Source organism: Oreochromis aureus, linkage group 5 (genome assembly GCF_013358895.1).
Source record: "Oreochromis aureus strain Israel breed Guangdong linkage group 5, ZZ_aureus, whole genome shotgun sequence".
Lineage (NCBI taxonomy): Eukaryota > Metazoa > Chordata > Actinopteri > Cichliformes > Cichlidae > Oreochromis > Oreochromis aureus.
In genome coordinates this window covers 23,844,322-23,852,435 of record NC_052946.1, presented here as the reverse complement: position 1 = coordinate 23,852,435, position 8,114 = coordinate 23,844,322, and positions in this window count along the sequence as shown.

Sequence of the window (8,114 nt, the reverse complement as noted above, 5' to 3'; positions counted from 1 at the left end):
ATCAAATACAAAAAATGCTTTGAAGCAGCCATCAACAGACCTTAGATTGCTGCAAAAAGCAGAAACAAATCTATCTTCTAGTACCAGGAAAAATGACCATTTTCTTGGGGTTCTTTTGGTGCTGAAATTTTCTTCCTGATAGAACGAAGCCTTTTTCCTGACATTGCATAGACACTGCTCCAGTTGCTGGTTGAGCCAAGATCTTTATACTGTCACACGGTCGTACAAACCGTTTTGCCAACTTCTCAATAGAATTACAACAAATGTCATTATTTATGCATCCATAATGTGCACATGACTGAAGAAGTCACTTGGATGAGTGACAAAACATTTCTCCCACTGAAAACGCTTCGTCCAGATGAACGGAATCAACCTTTTGGGATTTACTTACCTGGATGATTGAGCATGCATCAAGACATATAATGTGCATACATTTTTTTTTTAAGATGTGGAGACTGACTACATAAGAACTGTATATTTATTTTTATAATCAAAATGATACTGATGGTATACTTTATTCCTGAAGTTGGGCTGCAAGCAAAAACAGTTGCATTTAATAAAATTTGATAAACAAAAACTTGACTTTTCTGTAGATTTCTTGTAAAATAAACAAATATAAAGAGCAGAAGCTTTGAAAAAAACATAAAAAAAAAATCATTTTTAACTGATCCTCTATGTTTTCATCACCCCAGCACACACACTTTAGGAGCTGCCACTGGAGTCATTACCTTGGCCAGCACAGCGCAGTGTCCCTGACGTTCTGACCAAGAAGCCCAAATGTAGTCACAATAAAATGCCCCCCACACACCCAAAAAACCACCACCAACAACAAAAAAACCTTGAAACTGATTTAGTTTATGCACATGAAATACTCACTTTTCTCCATAGCGCTCCATTAAGTGTAAACTAAGTATCCAGACCATGCATCTTTCATGTATGGATATGCTGGTGTTCCTCAAGACTGGCAACCAAAGATCCCCCTCAGGTGGACCTCATGGATGTTCTAAAGTTAAATAATTAAAGTTAATACATTTTTAATGTTAATTTTAGAATAACTGAATATACTTGTGATGGCTGCAGTTACAGCCACACAGTGGTAATATCTACCAAACATTAGTGTTACAATAGAGGCTTGACAATAACAGCACACTTACATTTTTCTTTCTTTAAATATAGGATTGAATTTACAGGGTAATTAAGAATTGGTTTTGGTTTAGAATTAATTTATTTATACAATCACATAATACTGTATTCTAAAATAAGTGTGCACATTTTCGTTTACACTGTTATGTATGTATGACTTAATTTTTCTTTGTTTTCTGAGTTACCTCAGTGGCAGCTGCTCCCAGTCCCTTGGTTGATGAGCTAAGAGGTGGGAAAGGGGCAGAGCAAGCCTATATGGAGACCTGCAAAGTGGGTCATATCACAATTCTGGATCATGGAGGGGAAATGGAATTTGTTATGTTAGTTTTAGTTGGGTTTTGTGTGTTCTTCGCCTTTCTGTGTTTTTGTGGGCTGATCAGCCACTATTTAAGATTCCTCTCTGTCCCGTTTAGGTAGATCAGTTCAATGACTGTAGTTACCAGTTAGTAGTATTGTTTGTTGCCAGCTTTTGAGAAGAGTTCTGTTACTTTGACCTCTTTTATGGGCCTAAGATTTTGAATTTTCTGTATAATTTAACCAAGTTTGTTTTAGGGTCAAATAAACTTTAACCTGTGCCTCATGTTCCTCACTGCTCAGTGCATAGATCATTTCAAGAGTGGCGTGATGGACATTTTTTTAGTAGCAGCATTCAGACATGTTATTGCAGTTGGGTAATAGCTGTGTTTGAGTCTATTTGTCCTCACACTAATTGCTCTGTACCGTCTTCCCGAGGGCAACATTTCAAACAGGGAGGGGCCAGGGTGTGAGGTATCTTTTATAATGTTCTGAGCTTTTTTAAGCGGGTATTGTGTAGATCTTGTGTAGGCAGCCAGTGATCCTTTGTGCGGTGTTAATGACCCCTTGGAGTGCTTTCCTCTGAGCCACTGTGGAGCTAGTGTACCAGATGCATATGCAATAGGTTAGTACACTCTCGATGGTGGCTCTGTAGAAGGACACCAGCAGTCTCTGTGTAATATTATTCCTCCTGAGAATTCTCAGGAAGTACAGTCTCTGTTGGGCCTTTTTCAGCAGCTCGGAGGTGTTCACGCTCCGGGAAAGGTTCTCCTCTATGCTGACTCCCAGGAAGCGAAAGTTTGCCACCCTCTCCACACAGTCCCCGTAAATGATTAGTGGTGGGATCTCTGCCTTTTTCCTTCTGAAGTCTATTATGAGTTCTTTGGTCTTTAAAGTGTTGAGGAGGAGGTTATTGGCCTTACACCATGACAACAGCTGCTCCACCTCGTCTCTGTAAGCAGACTCGTCACCCCTGGAGATGAGCCCCACCACTGTGGTGTCGTCTGCAAACTTCACAAAGGTGTTGCTCTGGTGGACAGGAGTACAGTCGTGTGTGTAGAGACAGCAGAGCAGTGGACTGAGCACAAAGTCCTGGGGTGAGCCAGTGCTGAGGGTCAGGGCTGAGGTTGTGCGATGGCCAACTCTCACTCTCTGTCTACGGTCCAAGAAGCTGTTGATCCACAAGCAGGTGCTGTATGGAAGCCCCAAGTCCTGTAGCTTGACCACCAGTTTGTGTGCAAGGATGGTATTAAAAGCAGAGCAGTAATCCACGAAAAACATCCGCACATAGCTCCCATGCCCTTCCAGGTGTGTTACAGCAGCATGGAGTGCTGTGGCTAAGGAGTCTTCCGTGGATCGGTTAGCTCTGTAGGCAAACTGGTGTGGATCCAGGCTGCGAAGCAGGGCTGCTGTGATGTGTCTGCGGACCAGCTTCTCAAAGCATTTCATTACCACTGGGGTGAGTGCCACTGGTCTGTAGTCATTCAGGCTGGTGATGTGGGGCTTTTTAGGCAAGGGGACTATGGTGGAGGACTTGAGGCAGAGTGGGACAGTCGCCTGTGCGGGGGATTTGTTGAAGATCCTGATGAAGATCCCAGCCAGCTGTTCTGCACAATCCCTCAATATTCGACCTGGCACTCCATCAGGACCAGCCGCCTTTCTCGGGTTAACCTCCCACAGAGTGCGCCTCACCTCGTGTTCTTCCAGGGTGAGGGTGGTGCTGCTGTGGGCCACGTGTTGCTGCTATGGCTCCAATACCTCAGGTACCATGGCCTCAAAGAGGGCGAAGAAGATATTCAGCTCCTCCACCAGCACCAGGTCACCTTCCGCATCTCAGAGGTTGATCTTTTAGTTTGTCAGATCCTGGATGCCCTGACACACATTCACTTTAATTTTCATTCTTTAATTTTCATTAAAGTGAATGTACATAGATATAAATTAAAAAAAAAAATAAGCAAGTGTAATTGCACGGCTTGTGTACACTGGACCGATCATTCGGACAACTAAATAGTTAGATAGACGTTTGCTTTTTCTTTTTTTTACCTTTTCCCCACAAATCCAATACCCAGTCTCATACTTTATTTGTTCTAGATACAGTGATCTCTAAATGGTTTGTCAAACAGAGCAACCTCAGCCTCATTTCAAAACTAACTTTAAAAGACGATATCAAGCATTTTTAAGTAAAATTACTTTCTTCATCACAAGCTAGCTGGTGTTATCTGCTAAAAGGCCTTTAACGAGTAGGTAAAGTTCTAGAATAAACCAGTTAATTGTAATTATCAAAAATAACCCTATGACTTTCAAACTGTTAGAGTTCACTTTTTACTTACCATGTTTTATTTCATAGTAGTGGGGAAGTCTAGTGATATCTGATCAGGTGACAGTCTAGTTGAAAATCGCAGTTTGTGAAAACTGATGTGGCTTTTTCTGAGGCTTGTCTTCAACCCAAACAATTGGGTAAAATTCTGACCCAGTATTTGATCAAAGCTACCAAACCTGTGACCCAACCGAGTCAAGCTGTGGAGTGAATTGAAGAACTTGGCACATCACCAACCCAACTCCTGAGTCATGACTTTTGAACCAATATTTGGTCACACTAACCCAACTTACGAACCTACGGTTCCAGAAGTTGAGTTAAGAAAATAACCCAGCATTTTTTAGTGTGTATCAATCATGCTAATATACAAAAAGCCAAACTACAGCACAATAGTTGAGAAATCAACTATCACAGATGATTTTTAATACATTTTTAGATTATGTTATCACATTTCTTTAAAGTTTTTAAATTTGACCAGACTTGTCCTTTAATTTCTTGGGAGTATGAAAGCATTTTCAGATGAAACTTGGTCCAGAGGTACAGCAGGTGGCTCACAGGAGAAATTTATTGAAAGTTTGACATCAGTCATCCAGGATGATTTTGAATATGATGTGACTGTTTTGCATTGACTGTACTGAATTTGAGGATAACTGATAGAGATGAAACTTGGCCCAGACATAGACTCGGTGGCCCAGAGGAGGACTGTGTTGAAAGTTTGACTTCAGCTGTCAAGGATGATTTGTAATGAATTTTTGAATATGATGCAGCCAGGCTGTCCCAATGCAGTGTGCGCGCGCGTGTATGTGTGTTTGCGACCAGGAATGAAGGAGAACAGGCGCTGCCGTAAAGCTTAGTGTAGAAGCGCACGAAATTTATGCGGCGGATAAGAGGCGGCTGGCTAATGACGGCTCGCTTGGCCGCGGTGAAATGAGGGCTAAAACGTGAGACTGGGATTTTTTTCATAATTGTTTTTCTTCACCCAAGGACAAATGGATCAAGCAGAGGTATCGTTAACTTTTCTTCGCGTGCGACTTTACATTACAACAAAAAATAAAATATCACCAACTTATTATGACGTTTTCATATGACTGCAGACACCAAATGCAGAAGTGGTACATACTTTATCAATCTTTTAAAACAGCCCCCTTTTAGAAAATATTCAACACGAGTGTCTGAAAGAGGTTTAGACTGAGTTACTAACGCACAAATATGCTAAGTTGTCGTTAAGTCATGTCAGGTTTTTGAACAACAGAAACAGCGAGGAAGAAAATGCGGTTCTGCCTAAACACTCCGGTTAATGTCGGCTGTCTGCACAGGATGAAACAGATGTCTGTGTAACAGCTGTAACCACAGCACAGAGAGCTTGCAGGTAAAAAGATTACTGATAAAAACATGTCTCATTGCTTCAAAACTTTGTTCTTATGCTTGCGTGTTTCCGCTCAGCGGTTTGTGTCATCAGTGTTTTGTTTTTTTAAATGAAAGTATGAATGACGGTAAGGGCAAAAATTTTTGATTTAGGTCTAATATCTTTGTTAATTTTGGTAAATAGACATCAACACGCTTCACAAATTGGTTGTATGTTTTTTTCTACAATTAGATTATCGCACTTTTTTTTATAGTTATAGAACTTTTATGTTATAACTCTCTTGAATAAGAGATTTTTAATCTCAAAGTTAATCTTTACATGGATACATTATGGATACTTAACCCTTTCACGGATAGTGGTCACTACAGTGGACCAGTGTTCAAAGGCTGTTTTCTTGCATTTGTGTCAGTGTTGATGGTATATTTGCACATAAACCACTACATTGGACACTGATGTGTTACTCCATACCCCGCCACCCACTGGTCGTTTAATGTTACTATAGATGTATGACGTGTTTCACTGTAATTATTGTTATTTAACCCTGTCATGCATGGATTATGACAACCTCAATCAGGAATTTTTTCTTAAGTATTTTTATTCATCTTGTCATGCCTAAAGATGAATAAAATAATTCATGCATGACAGGGTTAAAAAGGTTACTTTGTCAAAAATTCATCTGCACAGGACAGAATTATTAGCCCTCTTATCAAAATTTTATTTCCCTGTGGTGTTAAACAGAGCAAGGAATTTTTAACACAGCTTTTCAAAACTTTACTTTGCCCAAAGAAACAAAATTGCTTCACAAAAACTACTACAGTCAAATTATTAGGCAGTTGTGTATCCTTTTTTGCTGGATAACAGCCTGCAGTTATTTGCTATAGCTGTTAACAGGTCTCACACATGTCTCCTGAACAATCCCAGCTCATTCTTCTTTGACTAATCTCTCAAGCTCATTCAGATTTGATGGTCTTCTGGCATGGACCTTTGTCTTCAGTTTACCCCACAGATTTTTAATGGGATTGAAAGGCAGGGTTTTGTGCAGGCCAAGCAGTAAGGTTCACTTTGGTGTATGTTTTGGGTTGTTGTTGTGTTGGAAGACAAAGTGACGACTTAGACCCAGTTTTAATGCTGACAGCTTAAAGTTTTCTTCCCAAATCTTCACATATCCTTTTTTCTTCATGATTCTTCCTTGCACTTTGACTAGATTCTCAATTTCAGCATCATCACAGCATAATAGTTCCACCACCATGTTTCACTGTGAGGACAATGTTGCTTCCTTCTGACTCCCTTCTTGCTCCAAACATAAACAGTGTCACATTGCCCAGAGAGCTGTAGCTTTGTCCCATCTGCCCAAAGGACATGCTTGCATAATCTTTCTCCGGGTTGTCCTTACTTATTTCAGTCTGATTGGAAGGTGTCTCTCCTGCAGAAGTGGAGTTTTTCTTAATCTGTGACCTGGTGGACTATTCCTGTGCAGGGTTATATTGATTGTCTTCTTTTGAACAGCAATTCCTGACATGGTTAAGTCATTTATGAGTGTCTTGGCAGTTATTCTGAGGTCTGTAGAAACATCTCTCATTAGTTTTCAGCGTCTTTGAAATCTTTCTCTTTCTCCTTCTGCCAGCCTTGTTCTTTAATGTGTCTTGGAGATACTTATCATTCTGGTTCTTGACACTTAGAAACACTGTTATAACATTGTTATAACTACGGACCCCAAAAGAAAGATATCCATCCATCTGAACAAACCACAAAACTCTTCCTGGACTTCAGCTCAGCATTTAATCACATCATCCCAGAGATCCTGGTCCAGAAACTGTCTCACCTGGGACTCTCCACCCCCATCTGCCTCTGGATCAAGGACTTCCTGACAAACAGACCACAGTCTGTCAGACTCGGCCCCCACCTGTCCAGCACCATCACACTCAGCACCGGGTCTCCACAAGGATGTGTTCTGAGTCCCCTCCTGTTTACGCTCTACACATCCGACTGCTCCCCTACCCATCTCTCAAACACCATCATAAAGTTTGCGGATGACACCACAGTGGTTGGACTCATCTCAAGGGGGGATGAGTCGGACTACAGAGATGAGGTCAACAGACTGACTGAGTGGTGTTCAGTTAATAACCTCCAACTGAACACCACGAAAACTAAAGAACTTATCTTCGACTTCAGGAAGGGCAGAGCAGACCCGGCCCCACTGTACATTCACGGGAGCTGTGTGGAGAGGGTGCACTCCATGAGGTTCCTGGGCGTGCAGATCTCTGATGATCTCTCCTGGACTGCAAATACCACGGCGGTGGTAAAAAAGGCCCAGCAGCATCTCCACTTTCTGAGAGTGCTCAGGAGGAACAACCTGGAGGAGAGGCTGCTGGTGACATTCTACAGAGCCACCATAGAGAGCATCCTAACGTACAGCATAACAACATGGTATGCAGGGTGCTCAGCTGCAGACAGGAAAGCACTGCAGAGGGTCATCAACACAGCCCAGAAGATCACTGGCTGCTCTCTGCCCAGCCTGGAGGTCATTGCAAACTCTCGGTACCTCAGCAGAGCTGGCAATATCATCAAGGACCATTCTCACCCCAGCAATCAAGTGTTTGAACTATTACCATCAGGCCGACGGTACAGGTCACATAAAACCAGGACAAACAGATTCAGGGATAGCTTCTTTCCCAGAGCCATCACCATAGTAAATAAGCACAAAAACAAATGAAACTGCTTAGCTACACCATACTGTCACCGTCAATTATTATGCTGCTATTCTTACTGTCATTATATTAATGCTGCTATCCTGTATATATTGTGCTATCCTGTATATATTGTACTTACTATTGTTTGTTTTAATGTACCTTTTATATTTTACAATTATATTTATTATTGTATTTTTGCACCAAGGGAGTGGCACTCCATTTTCGTTGTACCCTGTACAATGACAATAAAGGCTATTCTATTCTATTCTAAAAATGACCTACATGGCAAAAACCAAACACAGGA